Raw genomic sequence first — 17429 nt, 5'->3', positions numbered from 1 at the left:
GTCTCTCCTTAAAAACCTCCAATGTTGAAGCATCCACAGCTTCTGAAGGCCAGCTGTTCCACTGGTTAATTGTTCTCACTGTTAGGAAATTTCTCCTGAATTCCAGCTTACTTCCAAATGTTACAAGATACTGTAGATTTCTTCTAAGTGCAGTATATTAACTGCCATGTGGCAGGACACAAGATGTTTGCCTAAAAAGATTATATGATTCGTTACTAACCTCTAATAATGTAGCTTCCTATGAGTTACATTACACATTACACCAGAAATAATTAACACCCTAGGACTTTCCTCACCTTCATATACCTAGCTACTTCTTAAAAAGATTACATCCTTCTTATGCTAGTTTTAATGAAAAATAAAAGGACACAATTTTAAAGAACATTGATTTTTGGTTTCTCAGATGCAGAAAAATGTACCAAGTGTCCAGTTGATAAATATCCAAATGAGGCCAGAGTCCAATGTATCCCCAAAGTTATAGCCTTCCTGACTTATGAAGAACATCTGGGCATCATCCTGGTCTCTTTTGCCCTACTCCTGTTCCTAACCACAGGCCTTGTTTTAATCATCTTCATTAAATACCGAGAAACTCCCTTTGTCAAAGCCAACAACCGGGACCTCTCCTACATCCTCCTGGTCTCCCTCCTGTTTTGCTTCTTGTCTCCTTCTCTATTCATTGGTCAACCAAAGAAAGCCACCTGCCTTCTCCGACAAACGGTTTTCAGCATCATCTTCTCAGCTGCTGTTTCTTCTCTCTTGGCCAAAACCATCACGGTGGTGCTGGCTTTCCTGGCCACAAAACCAGGAAACCGAGTGAAGAGATGGTTGGGGAAGAGCTTGGCCAACTCCATCATCCTTTCTTCTTCTGCAGTCCAAATTATCATCTGCTCCATCTGGCTGGGAGCTTCTCCCCCCTTCCCTGACTCTGACCCCCACTCCCAGCCTGGAGAGATCATCCTGCAATGCAACGAAGGGGCTGTTGTCATGTTCTACGTCACCCTCAGCTACATGGGCTTCCTGGCTGCCATCTGCTTCACGGTGGCTTTCCTGGCCAGGAATCTGCCTGGGGCCTTCAACGAAGCCAAGCTGATCACCTTCAGCATGCTGGTCTTCTGCAGTGTCTGGGTGACTTTTGTGCCCACCTACCTGAGCACCAAAGGGAAATACATGGTGGCTGTTCAGGTCTTCTCCATCCTGGCCTCCAGTGCTGGTCTGCTGGGCTGCATCTTCATCCCCAAGTGCTACATTATCCTCCTGAGGCCAGACCTGAACACAAAGGAGCATCTCACAGCCAAAAGAAATGTGTAAATGTGAGACTGAGGAATTTCAACTTTTAACATGTTCCACAGTCTAAACCAGTAATTCTTAATCTTTTTTTGGCCATGCCCCACCTAAGCATCTTTAAAATCCTGTGACATATAATTCTTACTTTACTCAAAGGGTGAACTCTACTCACACGGAGGAAGCCTAAAAGGCCATTAAATTAGTTTAAATAAGGTTCAAATTGCCCCCATTAAAAATCAAATTGCCCCCCTGTGAAGCATGGGCTTCACGTTAGGAACCACTGGTCTCAACATAGACAATGTTCCAAGCTGTTCTGCATGCAGGAGTGGGCGAACTCTTTTTCTTGAAATAAATAAAGGATGCGTGGAAGGTTGTGAGGAGACATTTTTTTTGGAGAAATGGGGGCATGTTGGCAAGATAGAAATATAGAAGGAATGTAAGGAGCAACGTTGATGCCCTCATTTCTCAGTACATTTCACCCAAACTGCTTTAATTTACACAATAACTCTTTCTTGAGGGTAGCAACAATACAAGGGTGGGAAGGTAACTTGAACTCTCACTAATTATGAATATTCATGCTTACATCTATTAAATAAACTATGCACATGTATGATTGTCATTTTCTCCTCCTTTCCAGGAATGTATAATTTGTGTACATGCTTTTGTCTGTAAGATTTCCTCTCACTATTTTATGGAGCGAAATTCCTCCATCGGAGACTGAATAAATAAATCCACTGAGCCTGGATTATTGGGTTTTGGGGTCCTGCATTTGATTCCACAGAAACTGTTGTCAGCAGTGGGATTCACAGTCTTAGATCTGCCACCAGGGACAGCAGATGGGAAACCCCTATAGGGGGACTCTTGTGAGATTGATCCCATATGACCCTTCCTGATGCCCCATAAAGGCCCCATTGAGGAGCTTCTGGGAGGCTTGAAGAGGGTTTGTGGTGCCTTCCATCCCAATTCACAGCCACTCTGGCCCTGCTGCGACCTCAGCTGAGCAACGGTTGGAGGTGTCCAGGAACCAAGGGGGAATTTGGCTTTGGGGGCGGGATCAGTGTGACCTTTCCATGTGGAAGAACGGAGACTCACCCAGAGACTCTGTCCTAACCCCCTTTATCCTATTGTCTGAATGGAGGAATTCAGCTGATGTTAGGCAAGGAGGGCAGTGGATGATGGGGCTCAGGCAGACTCTGCTTGGGGAAGGAACATTTCCCAAAGAAACAGAGAAACTGGCTGTGTCCCAGGGCTGGGAGGGGGTCCAGGGTCCTCCCTGGGGCCTCCACAGGAAGTGAAAATGGAAGGGATGATTTTAAAAAACCCACTACCTCCCTGGTGAGAAGAGAAATTCCTGGATCTGCACAAGGCCAGGACAGATTCCATGCAAACAGAAGCAGGAAAGTCCGTTTTTATTTTTGTTAGATTTTTTCCCACTGTTTTATTATTTTTTCAACTAACTAAAGGAGGTGAACATGTCCAACTCGTCTTCCTCTTCCTCCTCTTTTCCCCACAACAATCACCCTGTGAGGTGGGCTTGTTTGAAAGAGAGCATCTGTCCCGAGGTCAGCAAACAGGCTTTCAGGGCTAAGGCAGGACTCGAACTCAGGATCTCCTGCTTCCTAGTCTGCTGCCTTAACCCTTGTCAATGTTAAAGCAAGGCGGATTTTGGGCAAAGGTCCTGCTGGTCACCACTGCCGCCTTGTCTTCCAGCAGGATCCGGGAGTCCAGCAGGACCCCAAGTTTCCCCCTGGGTCCTTCTGGGGTAGAGCAGCCCCATCCGAGAGCAAAGGAGAGAAACTCCTGGACACAGAGAGCCCCTCCCTCCCCCAGTCACAGCCCCTCCCTCTTGCCAGGGTTCAGCTGGAACTCACTGCCTGTAGGGGGCAGCATAGAGTCTGGCCCTGAAGTCCTAGCTGGGCCCTGGGAATTCAAATCAGAGCCTTCTGGTGATTGGCTCAAAGTCCCCAGCTGCCTTTGATGCCTAAGGCGGGGTTAGAACGCAGAATCATTTACTGATTGGGACAAAGTCACTAAGGGGCCCCACCTAATTTTCTTCATAGTAAGATAGGGTGGCCACTGCCTTCTTCTCAACCTACCCCTGGCATTTCCTGGTGGTCTCCCATCCCTGCTTAAATCCAGACCTGCTTAAGTTTCTCCAAACCATCCTGCTACTGCATCCTATGGGTAGTCCTCGACCTACGACCAGAATTGGGACCAAAAATGCCATTGCTAAGCTAGGCAGTCATTAAGTGAGTTGTGCTGAATTTTAAAATGTTGATTGCCACAGTTGTTAAACGAATCATTGCGGTTGTTGAGTGAATCCTGCAGTCATGAAACAAACACCATTTCGCCCACTGATTTTCCTTGTCAAAAATCCATGTTGATTGCCAGGCACCCAAGTGGCGACTATGTGCTGCACTAGTCATAAGTGTGAGGACCCATCATAAAGCGCTTTATTCAATAACCGTGGAACTTGGAACTGTTGCTAAATGAGTGGATGTGTAGGATACTTGGTTAGGGACTGTACATCATTGGATCCATCGTTTCTTCAGGCACTTTCTCCCAAGACCTTTTTAAGAAGAAGAAGATCTAATATTTTATGCATATTTCCCTTTCATCCTCTGGGCAAGTGCAGGAAAACCTGGATTCTCTGGATCTCTAATACCAGATTCCAGATCCAAGGGACAAAACTCCCAATCTGGACTCCACCCCCAGAGAAGGGGCAGAATCTGGGGCTCCCTGACCTCTCCAGGCGACCGAGGGTTCCCCCTTCAGAGGGAGCCACTCTGGCTGAAGAGAATTCGGGGCTCGAAGCCTCTTCAGGATTGGCTCATCAGTGGATAAGCTCCCCCCCCCCCCCAGTAAAGGCAGCCAGTTGGCTATTATTCAAATCTTGGCTTGTGACATCAGAGGCTCCTCCTGGACCACATAATGGAGGCTCTGCTCAACATCCCTGGAAAGTGGCTGGATTGGATGGATGGCGCTGGGGGCATCGCAGGGTCTCCCTCGCCTGGGCTCCTCAGGAGGGAGAGACCCTTCCCTTTAAGGCAGAATTAAGGGAGAGAGGTTAGAAAAGGGGGCTTCAACCAACATGACAGATGTTTGATACCTGCCGTGTCTGCAGCCTCTGTATCGGTCACCAAACTCCTCATCCAACATGTCAAAGGTTCCTGTCTCTGGAAAGGGGCTGGGAGCAGCCGTCTGAGGGTCGACAATGTGATCTAGGGAAAAATTGGCTTCAGGATGTCCCAGTGGGAGAGGCATTGAGACCCCAAAGGTAGAAGCTGACCTGGGGAAATTAACCTAAAAAGGGATTCCATTGGCCAGATGTAATTATTTCCTAAACAGACTCATCCTACTGGTTGACTTATTCATATATTTTTATTTTTTATTACTCAGAGTTTTATCCAACTTTATTCTTTCTCTAAATAGCTCAAGACAGTGAACATACTGAAGACTCCACCATCCTTACAACAACATGCTTGTGAGGCAGGCTGTGGCTGAGAGAGAAGGACTTGCTCAAGGGGACCCACCAGGATTTCCTGCCTTGGATGGGACTGGTAAGTACTTTGAGGGGGGGCTCTTTCCTAATCCAAATGCCCCCCCTTTCCCTCTCATGAAAAGCCCCCTAGCAGTGCCAGAGGTGGCTGAATTGTCCGATCACAGATTCTGACTCCTTTGGAGAGTCTTGATAGAAGTGAAGCCTCAAATTGGAGTCAGAATCAAATGGGAAGTCAGAATAGTTTGAAGGGAGATCAGTTGTGATGGATTAAGTCAGAATTTATCACCCTGGGCCACCTGAAGGCGTCTGTGGACTTTAGGCAGTTAGCAAACTTATCTGAACTGAGAGAGGAAGTGACTGTGTCTCTCCATTTTCCAAACAGGTCAGCAGCAGGGAAGAAACGGTCCTTTAGGGAATATCCTTGGCCTGTTTTCTCAATGAGCAGTGATGGCCTCCATGATCTCCAGATTAACCAGATTCCGTTGACTTTCAGATCCAGGAATCCATGAAAGACAAACAACGGATGAAAGAGCAGCACAGTTGTCTCAAGCAGACAGTGGATCAACTTCAGATCACAACAGAAGACCTGCAGAAAACTCTGCTGGACAACAAAGGAAGCTTGGACCATGCCAACACGATGATCCACCAGTTAGAGCCAGAGAAAGAATCTTTGGTGAAACACACTGAAGAACTCCAGAAAGAAATGTCTGAGGTTACTAGCCAAGTGGCCTTCCTCAAACTTGAGAAGTCTGCCTTAGAACCTCTGAGAAACTCCTCAGAGGTCTGGAACCTTCTTAAGAACTCAAGAAGCACCTCTAGAGTCTGCAGCATAAACTGGCTGAGGTGGACCAAAGTTCCACTTTGTGGAGAAAAGCCACTCCAGCCAACTGAAGCAGAAAGTCACCATTCTTCAGGGGAATTGAGGGGAATTGAGAAGAAGCACCTCAACCATCTGCAGAAGCACCAGACCTGTGTTTACCAGGACAGAATGGAAGACCTGCAGAAAACTCTGGAGGGCAACAGAGAAGGATTGACCCATGTCAGAATGGGCATCCAGGAATTAGAGCTGCAGAACAGGTGTGTGGAGAAAGGTGGGGAAGATCTCCACAGGGAGGTCACCAGGCAAGTGGCCTTCTTCAGAAATGATGTTGGCACTCCTGAGTGACCAGCACATGGGACAACTTTGCCGACATTCTCTCTCCCCATACCTGGAATGGAGGAATGGCGGCCTTTTACCCGTTTGAAAGAGAAAAGAGATTCTTCCCCTCCCTTCCCTTGACTTGCCACCCAGTGTGCCAGGGGAGTCAGGAGAGCCCCACCCTTACCAGCTTAAGCCCCTCCCTTACCTCCACATTACCAGTCACTGCAGGACTGCCAGCTGAGCTGAAAGCCTCCCAGCCACCGAGCATCAGGGCCTGAGAGCACCGAGGAATCCCAGGGCTCCGAGCCAAGAAGGAGGGTGGAGGTGATGGCCGTGGCAGTGGTGAGGTGAGGTTGGTAGCGGTGAATCCCCAGGCTAAGCTCCAAGCCTCGGAGTGCCATCTGAGGCCGAGGGGCAGCAGTGAGGAGAGTGAGGGCTCTGCAGTCTGGAGGGCCTAGAGTCTGGCCAGAGCCGGATCTGGGAGCCAGAACCAAGCAGCCAAACGAGCCGAGCAGCTGGGATCTGTGCAGCCCACAGGAAAGGAGAAGAGAGGAGAACAGCTAGAAGCTGAATTGGGAGCCAAAGGGTCTGTAGGAGATGCCTCAAGGCAGCAGAGACCCCCGGAGGCCACAAGACTGACGGAGCTGGTGGCAGAGCTGGAAGACAAGGCTGGGTTGAGGGTCTCGGGGGCAGGCAGAAACTCCTGCTGCTCCAGAGGCTGCAAGAGAGAAGCAACAGGAGGGGGAAGCCAGGGGCCACCAAGGCCAACTGGAACTGGTCAGGTGGATGGTGGGTGGGGAAGTAGTCTTATGGATGGTAGAACATAGGAAGTAGATTTATAGTGCTGGAAGGGACTTTGGAGGTCTTCTAGTCCAACCTCTGATCAAGGCAGGAACTTCATACCTTCCCATTCAAATGGTTCTCTTGTCCACTTTGAAAACTTCCAGAGATGGAGCACTCATTACTTTGGGAGGCAGCTTATTCCATGTTTTAATTGTTCCTACTGTCTGATAACTTCTCCTGACTCCTAGGTTGGGTCTCTCTTTAACAAATTCCCACCTGTTTCCTCTTCTCCTTCCCTCCCGGGCTCTGGAGACAAAGTCTCTCCCCTCTTCTCTGTGGGAGCCCCTAAAAGTGCCGGAAGATTCTATCATGGCTGCCCAATCCTTCCCACCTTGTCTCAGCTAGACATAGCAAACTCGCTCAACCGTTCATCAAACGATTTGGCCTCTAGACCTTAAATCATCTTTATTCCTCTTCTCTTCACACTGTCCAGAATCTTCACTACCTTTTCTTTTTCGGGGTGACCAGAATTGGACAAAGTATTCCAAGGATGGTCTGACCAGTGGGATAGAAAGTACTACCAGCACTTCTCTCCCTCTTCCCCTCTTTTATTGCTGCCTGTTAGGTAGCGTCCAATGTTTATGTCTTCTGGATATTGAGCTTATATTCTCGTAATTCCCACAAGCTTGGTGCCATCTGCAAACCTGATGAGTTCCCTCCCTGTCCCCTCACATAGATCATTTGGGAAGATATGGAAGATTCCGGGGCCCAAGGCAGAAACTTGAGGCCCCTCTCTGAATATTTCACCCCATGTAGATGTAGCTCCATGAAGGACTACTCACTGGGTGCAATTGGTCAGCCACCTTAGGAATTTTGTGCCTATTTGGAATTGTATACCGATTCTATCTCTCTCATCAACCTTTTCATATTTTGTTTTTTTCCCTTTGTGCCTAAAAAGAGATTCAAAGAAGGAATTCAGCATTTCTGCATTCCCAGGTTCAGACATCAACGTGTTGAATCCTTCCACTCTCTTTAGAAATTTGAAAAGATTAACAGAGTTGGAAGGGAGCTTGTAGGTCATCTAGTCCAACACCCCCCACCCAAGTAGGAGACCCAACATCATCTCTGACAAATGGCTGACCAGTCTCTTCTTGAAACCTTCCAGGGATGAAGCTCCCACACCTTCTGAAGGCAACTTCTGTTCCATTGGTTGATTGGTCTCATTGTCAGGAAATTTCTCCTTAGTTCTAGGTTGAATCTCTCCTTGTTCAGTTTCCATTCATTATTCCTTATCCGGCCTTCAGGTGCCTTGGAAACTAGCTTGTCCCCTTCCTTTCTGCGACAGCCACTCAAATATTGGAATATTGCTATCATGTCTCCCCTGGTCCTTCTCTTCACTAGACTAGTCATTCCCAGTTCCTGTAACCATTCTTCATATCTTTTAGCCTCCAGTCCCCTAATCATCCTGGTTGCTCTTCTCTGCGCTTTTTCTACATTCTCAACATCATTTTTATAATGTGGTGACCAAAACTGTATGCAGTACTCTAGGTGTGGTCTTACTAGGGCTTTATGGAGTGGTATCACTACCTGCCTTGATCTTGATTGTATCCGTCTGTTAATGCAATTTAGAATTGCATTGGCTTTTTTTGGCTCCTGCCGCACATCGTTGGCTTACATTTAATTGGTTCTCCACTAAGACTTCAGGATTCCTCTCACAGTTATTGCTATTAAGCCTGGTTTCAGCCAGTCTATATGTGTACTTTTAGCTTTTCTTACCCAAGTGTAAGACTTTACTTTTCTCTACTTTGAATTCCATTTTATTAGATCTCTCTTAGCTTGTGGAAGTCAGAACTCTCTTAAAGACTCCACTGTTAGCCTGCTTGAGCAGAGCTTGGACTAGAAGACCTCCAAGGTCCCTTCCAACTCTCTTAGACTGTTACGGTTGGTGAAGCTCCCTGTGCTTGATGAGGAATGTTTGGAGGGCTCCCCATAGGCTTAGAGCCAGAGGGGTTGAATGGGATCTTTGCCAGTTTCTTTATGGGGTGAGAGTCGGGTCTGGTGTGGTGTGGATGTGCTTGTCTGACCGGGGGGAGAGGCCATCTATGGGGTGGCATGGGGTAAATGCATGAGGGCAGCAGGAGGGAGCAAAAGTACAGGTAGATGTTAGGCATAGCCTTCTCCTCCTCTTGCTTCCCCCTGAGAGGCTCTGGAGGAGCAGGAGCTTCTGCCTGTCCCCGAGACCCTCCACCCAACCCTGTCCTCCTGTTCTGCCCCCTGCTCCCTCAGCCTTGCTGCCTCTGGGCTCTCTGCTCCCCCAAGGCCTCTCCTGGGGACCCCTCGGCTCCCCTTCAGCTTCTGGCTGCTCTTCTCTCCCCTCCTCTCCTGCGGGCTGTTCGGCCCACAACTGCTCAGTCCATTTGGTTGCTCTGTTCCGTCTCCCAGATCCAGCTCTGGCCAGACTCACCTGGCACATGAGGTAGCAAGTCCCCCACCCTCCCTCCCTCCCTCCCTCCCTCCCTCCCTCCCTCCCTCCCTCCCTCCCTCCCCCAATCCTCCCTCCTCTCCTGGATAGACAGTTGGGCACAGACTCCTTCGATGATCTTTCTATGGAGATATGAGAAAGAAACATATCCTCCCAATAACCGATAGGCATCTTGGCCATTCTGACATTGCTTAGCTCCAGTGGCTGCTTAAGGCCGAACAGACTGTGGTTACAGCAAAGGTGGCTCGATTCTCCGCAGCAGCACTGGGGATCCATGGGAAACACGGGATTAATCCACCATAGCTATTTCAAACTACTGATGTAGGAAACCCTTTTGCATTACTGCTCCTTTGCCTTTTAGTATTTAATGACTTTGGGCCTCACAGGTTAAGGACTGATATTATAGTATCGTTAGGCCATTTATAACTGACAGATTGGATGTCAAATTGTGATTTTAATATAGATTTCATCTGTGGTTTATTATTTCATTCTAGAATTTTAACTGGATATTCCTTGAGTGTTTTTATTTGTTCTGGTCTTTGATTGTAATAAACTTGATTTGATTTAATACAATTCCATTTACCAAGAAGGGGACCTAAAAGACATAGGATAGACTTGACTGTTCCCCATGTAGTGAATACTTTCCTCAGATAAAGGAACAATTCATGTGTCTTCAAGGAATTCACCATCACGCTGAAGTTACAATTATCACATTTTAAAAAATAGGACAGAACCGACCATTAATTACTGGACAGGAGCCTTCCACCTGTTGATTCATGGCTCTTAAGACTCTATCAGTTGTGGATAATGAATGAGAACAGCCTGCCCCAATCTGGTGGCCTCCGGATGTTAATTCATGCATCCTCGTGATTCATGCTTGGCAACAAATAAGGCCATCTTCCTCCAAGAAGGGGGACCCAGGTGTGTTTGCCAACACTGGTGCAGCTCCATTTGTAGACCGGAGACCGAACTTTTGATGTGTCTGTTGCTGCTGCAGCCCTGGGAGACCTAGAATAAAAGGGGACCTTAACATTGTGACCAGATCCTTGGACTTTCCCTTGGACCGGTATCTCCCAGTCATTACCCAGGCCCCTCTGCTCTTGTAGGGCACCTCAGTTATCTGGATCCTGATGGAGAGAGCACAGAAATGGCCTCTCTGCCTTTTCATCTCCAACCTTGGAAGGGGAAATTTGTGGGCCTGATTCCTCAAGGAAATCCTGCTGTTCCTTGCAGCTTCTGAACAGTTACTTAAAGATGTCAACTGGGCTTTGGCTATTCTAACTATGGGTGTCCTTTACGGAAACTGCTGCATAAAACTTTATATCTTGCATATATGAAGAATTTCTGAACTGTGTGTGTGTGTGTGTGTGTGTGTGTTGTGGCACAATGGTCTTTTTCTGTACTTATCTTTTTTTCTTCTTTCTACTCCAGCTTAATTCAAGAAATTTAAAACTAATAATTAATAAATTTCAGTTACCAGAGATGACAAAAACTGGATTAAACAGTATAGGAAGCCCACAATTTGGTTCCTTTGGGTTTACGTCCTCATGTCTTGCCTGAATCCTGTCTGCAAATTGCACATGAGTGGATGACCTCCAGGAGCCTCCTTCTCCGTTCCATCATCCGGCAGGTGAGTCAAGTACAATTCCAAGAACTCCCAGGGCTGGGTGGCCCATAGGTCAGAAGCATCCAGGATGACGCAATCAAAGCTCTGCTGGGAATTCTGGGAGTTGTAGTTGAACCTATCTGAAATGGCCATGCTGAGGAAAGCCACCCCAGGGACAGATTATTATTTCTCTGAATAGATCAAGGCAGTGAATATAACTGAGACTCCTTCCTTCCCAGAACAACAATCTTGTGAGGTGGGTTAAGGCTGAGAGAGGCAGATGGTCTCCAAGTCTCCCACCAGGCTTTCAGGCCAAAAATGGCAATCATAAGAACTTGGGGTGGGGGGTCCCTCTTAATTGGGACGGTCTCCCTCTTCTCCAGTCCTCAGGAGCCCCAAAGCAAGGCCAGAGGTGGCCAGAGTGACCGACAGAGGACAAAGGCTCCTTTGGAGGGTTTTGAGAGATGATGGGCCTTGAACTGGAGCCAGAACCAAATGGGAGTCAGGATAGTTTAAAGAGAGATCAGTATTGAGGGATTATGTTGGTGTTTTTCAAATCTGGCCATTTTAAGGACTGTGTGGACTTCATCTCCCAGAATTCCCCAGTCAGCCAGCTGAATTCTGGGAGCTGAAGTCCATCCATGCCTTAAAGGGGCCAGGTTTGCAGTTTTTACACAAAATTGTTACAATTTAATGAAGGTGTGAGGCTATTGTCACTTGATAATGTTGTTAATCCTAATTTGTTCCCATTTTGGAGTTTAAGGTTTCAATGAAAAGAAAGTAGACTAGAGGAATTTAGAATTAAAAGCAACCTTAAAGGTCATGTGACTTATGCTGTCCCAACAGTATATAACTAATGTAGGAATTAAGAACTGTCTCCTTTATGAAATTTCCTCATGGGAAATGTAGCCGCCTTGTGGGAAATGTAGTTCCATAACATGTGACCACATCTGTGTCCCCTGATTGGGCAGCGGGTATTCTGCCCGGGAAAAGTGATTTATTACCGGGCTCTCTCTGAATCGCCCTTTGTCAACTGGGATGGCAGCCACCACTCATCCCCTCATCTCCGCTCATCGAGGGATATAGGAAACCACAGACTTTTTACACCACGTGATGGGACAGATCATGGAAAGTCAGAAGTATCTTAACACTGAACTGTAAGTTTTGCTATTAAGGATGCCTGATAATAAACTTGATCTGAAAGAGATTCCTAAGCGTGGAGTTTAGCTGCCTGCCTCGGGCAAACTGATATCTCTGAGGCAGAACATGATGGATTCGATTCTATGTCATCAAGGTGGTTTTGACACCTAGCAGCCCATAGATCGATTTTCCCCATGGGGATCTGCCCCAACCTGGTCCTTTGGGTCTCCCAACCTTCCCCCATCCCCACTATAGCTGCTTATGGTGATCCTTCTCTTCTTCTCCTTCCTTCACCCATGTCAGTATGGCAGACTTCTCCAGGGAGTTTGGTCTGCATTGATTGACAGCATGGAAACTGTGTGGACTCTGAGTGACCACAAAGGTAGACGGATGATCTGTCCCCGTCTGGACTTTCAGGTCTCCCAAAAGTTCACCCACCCACACAGTAATCAAATCCACCAACCTTACTCCAAATTGTCATCTCCTCCTATTTCCTTCCACCTTCCCCAGCATTAGCAACGTCTCCAGAGAGCTGATTTTCACTTGATGTGCCTCAAATATGATATTTTGAACCTGGTGCATTGTGGCTGAGAACTGATCAGGGTAGATTATATCTGAAGAATCCTTTGGCAGGAGAATCCTCTGCAAATTGTCCGTTGGTTCTTCACTCCCACTGCATCTCATGCTAGCAGAAATTATGGACTCCAAACTGTAGGAAAAAGCCAGAGTGGAGAAGGCAGGTTAGCAAAATTGGCCCTGAACTGAGAGAGGAGGTGACTGTGTCTCTCCCTTTTTCAAACAGGTCAGCAACAAGGAAGAAATGGTCATACGGTCAATATCCTTGGGCCATCTCTCAGTGACCACTGATGGTCCCAACCTCCAAGTTGATGAACTGAGAGACTCCTTTGACTTTCAGTGGTGAAATACGTTGAAGAACTCCACAAAGAACTGTGTGAGGTCACTAGCCAAATGTCCATCTCAAGCAAGAGAAGGCTGACTCTGAGAAAGACCTCAAAGGGGTGAGGAACCTTCTGCCAGTTGTTAAGATGTACCTCCAGAGTCTGCAGCATGAACTGGCTGAGATGGACCACAGTTGCCATGTGGAGCAAAGCCACTCCAGCCAACTGAAGGAGAAAGTCACCCTCTTCAGAATATGAGGGAAAATAAGAAGCAGCACCTCAAAAGTCTGCAGCAGCCACATCCGAGATCCCAGATCCGGCTCTGGCCAGACTCACCTGGCACACAAGGTAGCAATTCCCCCCATCTTCTTCCAGGTACACCAGATGGGAAACACACTGTAATTCCACTTTATTGGAAGGGTACATAAGAGAATCTTGCAAGTCTGAAAGTTACAAATCTCCCACCAACTCTTTTGAAAGCCTGAAAAGTGAGGGAGGGTCCTTTCTGAGGTTCTTCCTCTGCCATTTATGCACCTGGGGGCTCCCCCACCTTATCTGATCATTCCCTGGGCAGCATTTTCTCCATCCGTCCCCCAAGTTCATTTATTGATTGTTATTTGTTTGTTTCTATCCTCCCTTTATTATTTATTATTAATAATGCAAGGCAGTGAACATACCAACCACACTTTCCTCCTCCTATTTCCCCTCACAACAACAACCCTGTGAGGTAGGTTGGGATGAGGCACAGTGACTGACCCAAAGTCGCCCAGCTGACTTTGATGACTAAGGTGGGACTTGAACTCAGGATTTTCCATAGTTTAGCCTGGTGCCATACTTTATTTGCACATATCGTTACACTTCCTTAATTTAGTTTGTGGGAATGCAGACAGTATACCTTGATTCTGCAAAGTATGAACAAACTACTTCCTGATAATTAAGTTGATTAATTAATTAAGATAATGTCTCACAGAACTGAGGAGGTATGAATAAGAATTGGTCCTAGGTCATCTATTCTCCTATATTGCCATTAATACAGGTGGGATAGTTGAAGAAATAGGATTTTGTGATGCAACATTCACACCAACTCTTAGACAAAACTATTTTGAAGTTGTTTTTAAAATACCACCCAGCTTCTAAAGCAATATTTATGATTTCCTTTCCTAGAAAGAGGTGCATAAGGAAAATCCAGTAGAAAAATATTTAGTTTAACAAACTAATAGTTTAACAAACTATAACATATACGAACAAAGGGATGGCAACTATAATGTGAATCTTTCATTTAGATTTCACTTGTACTTTTTCTCATATTTCTCTTTTTTTTAATCATTTTTTTATTTTATTGAAACATTAAAATACAAACTCCATAAAAGGGAAAATGCATAAACAAACAAAGCTAAACAAGACTACACCCAAAAATGCATTAAAAGAAGAAAAGGAAAGGAAAGAAAAAAAAAGAAAAGAAAAGAAAAAAAAGAAAAGAAAAGAAAAGAAAAGAAAAGAAAAGAAAAGAAAAGAAAAGGAAGAGTTCTGGTGAGGAAACCAGGAGTCTTTCATCATGGAATAAAACCCTGCTGAGTCCGGATGCCATCTTGGGGAGAGTCAGAAAAACCCTTTTCTTCCAGTTGTTGAGCAGATGCTGGCCTGGATGCTCAGCCATCATCCCTGAGTCCTGCAGGTCATTTCCCACCAGATGTCCAGGAATTTGAACCCCTGGCACGGTCCTCCTTGACCTGGGCAACTAGAGAGCCAATCTGGGTTTCTGTCCTGTGTGTTTTTCCCTATTGTTTATGGGAGAGACATTCTTTGTCCAACTCCTCTCATGAGTCCTGTCCAATATGGTTGAACCTCAGGTGTAGCTCTCACCTTCCTCAGAGTACACAAGCCCCCAACCATATCAAGGTCCTGCCTCACGGGGGGGGGGGGGGGGGATTGTGGTTCTTCACACAGTCAGCCAGATGTTTGAACTGGATGTCAGCTGTTCCAAGGAAAGTGGCCTTTGACCAATGGTGAGGTTGTCAATGCCATGAGTGTCCAAATGGGGTTCCAGTTGTTTTGGGATTTCATCCCAGCAACTGGTTAGTCCTGGGCCAAAACAAGCACCAATTTAATATCTTGATAATAAGGAAGTAATAAATAAGGAAGAAACAAAAGGTAAATTAAATGTAGCAACCAAATTAATATTAAATACCGTGTTTCCCCGAAAATACGCCAGGGGCTTATTTTCTTTTGCCCCACGAAATATGCCCTTGGGTTTATTATCAGGGAGGGCTTATTGTTTTGGGGCTGCCGGGCGGCTGCTCCCTTGTGAACTGGCTCCCGAAGAGCCGGGCACAGCCTCAGGGTTGAATGGCTGTGTTGCGCTGTCGCAGCAGCAACGCAGCAGCCATGAGGTGACCAAGCTTATGAGCAGCCGCCTGGCAACCCCCCTTTCCAGCCGGGTACAGCGCCGCTGACCGACCTAGCAGTACCTGGAAGGCACCAAGCAACGCGAGGGCCTGTTCGCTGCCCTCCGCCTCCCGCGGCTCGGTGCCTTCGGAATGCCCCTAGGTGAGTGAATGGGGCTCTGCATGGCTGGAGAGGGGAGTTTCGCAGCGGCTTTTCCTCTCCCCGCTCGCGTGAAGGGCATCTGCGCTGCTGGCACCGTCCGTCGCTTGGTTTTTTTTTTCAAAGCACGGAGGATGGATGCCGCTCTGGAAGTACGCTCTATGGTTGTACAATCTGCAGCCCACAACCATAGAGCGTACTTCCAGAGCGGCATCCATCCTCCATGCTTTGAAAAAAAAAACCAAGCAATGGACGGCGCCAGCAGCGCAGATGCCCTTCGCGCGAGCGGGGAGAGGAAAAGCCGCTGCGAAACTCCCCTCTCCAGCCATGCAGAGCCCCATTCACTCACCTAGGGGCATTCCGAAGGCACCGAGCCATGGGAGGCGGAGGGCAGCGAACAGGCCCTCGCATTGCTTGGTGCCTTCCAGGTACTGCTAGGTCGGTCAGCGGCGCTGTACCCGGCTGGAAAGGGGGGTTGCCGGGCGGCTGCTCATAAGCTTGGTCACCTCATGGCTGCTGCGTTGCTGCTGCGACAGCGCAACACAGCCATTCAACCCTGAGGCTGTGCCCGGCTCTTCGGGAGCCCGCTCGCAAGAGAGCAGCTGCCCAGCAACCCCTCCCCCCTCTTCAGCTGGGCACAGCGCCGCTGACTGACCTAACGGTACCCTGAAAGCACCAAGCAACGCAAGCGCCTTTGCTCCCACCTCATTCCCGTGGCTTGGTGCCTTCGGGATACCGCTAGGTCGGCGAGCGGTGCTCTGCCTGGTCGGAGGGGGGGGATTGTCCAGAGGGTTTATTTTCGAGGGTGGGCTTATATTTTTGCGCACGCGAAAAATGTCGCAAGGGTTTAGTTTCAGGACAGGTTGTATTTTCGGGGAAACACGGTATTTCCAGACTCTCACTCTTCTTTCTTTTTAGCTTCCAAAGCCAACATCCCCACCCAAAAACCCAAAGCAGGAAATGCAAAGGAACAAAAGACAGCAGATGACCTCAAGTAGATCTCCCTTCAACTAGGACCTTCTTTTCTTCCTTCCTTCTCTTGCACAAGTCCTTGGTCCACTCACTTTTTGCGGCCTCCAAGTTGTCCACTGACTGCAGCTACCTGGGTTTTTCTGCCTCTTGAATGGAATCCACCTAAGAATGAAATAACAATAGCAATAATATCATTATAATGGGAAAATAAAGAAAAAGCTGGCAACCAAATTAGTTCAAACACTTACCAACCATCACATTGTAGAGCAGGGAAGGACGTCCCACATCCTTCTTCTCTCCTCCATGATATGGATGTTGGATTGAAGGATTTAGCAGGGATGGGGGCCGCCTCAACACCTTCTGACCGACTGTTCTCAGTTGGCTGCTCCGGTAACACTCGCAAAGACTTTTTTCTGGGGATGGAAGAAGAAAGAGAGAATAAAATATAATTCAGTGATATGTTATTTTCTTAACTTTAATAATAAGGTTTATTCTTGGGGGGAAGGGGGTGGGGGTTTCCCTCCATCCCTGGAGGTTTTCAAGAAAAGATTGGAAAACCATTAGTCCAGGACGTTATAAGGACTCCTTGGGCAGGGGGTTGGACTAGAAGACCTCCAAGATCCCTTCCAGCCCTACGGGATTCTATGCTTGCTTCTGATAAAGTAAGTGGATCTTAGTTCCACCAAAATTAGCTCCAAATTTTCCAGGGGGTTTCCATGGCCTGGGCTCCCCAGTTGGGGTGATGCCACTCCTTTGATGAGGAGCAGAGAAACGCAGAAGCCAACCGACACAGAGACCCCAAAGATGGCCAAAGTTATAATACATCTTTTATTCCATTTCTTATTTATATCTGGCCTCAGGGCTCTAATAAATAAATCTGAAAGTCAGGATTGCAATCTAAATATTTCTCAGCTGTTAAGTTCTTCTTTCAGATCCTTGTTTTCTTTCTAGAGTTCTGCCATTTTTAGAACCAAGAAAGGGAGACAATTATTCTCTCTTCAAAGGTTTTCTATCTGCAAAGCTGCATTTGACATATTTTCTCTCTAAAATATCAAGGCATAAAATTAATTTTTTTA

The sequence above is a fragment of the Natrix helvetica genome (assembly GCF_964273705.1).
Source record: "Natrix helvetica genome assembly, chromosome: 5".
NCBI classification, from domain to species: Eukaryota; Metazoa; Chordata; class Lepidosauria; order Squamata; family Natricidae; genus Natrix; species Natrix helvetica.
The sequence above is the reverse complement of the archived record's forward strand: the minus strand, read 5'-3'. Positions refer to the sequence as shown.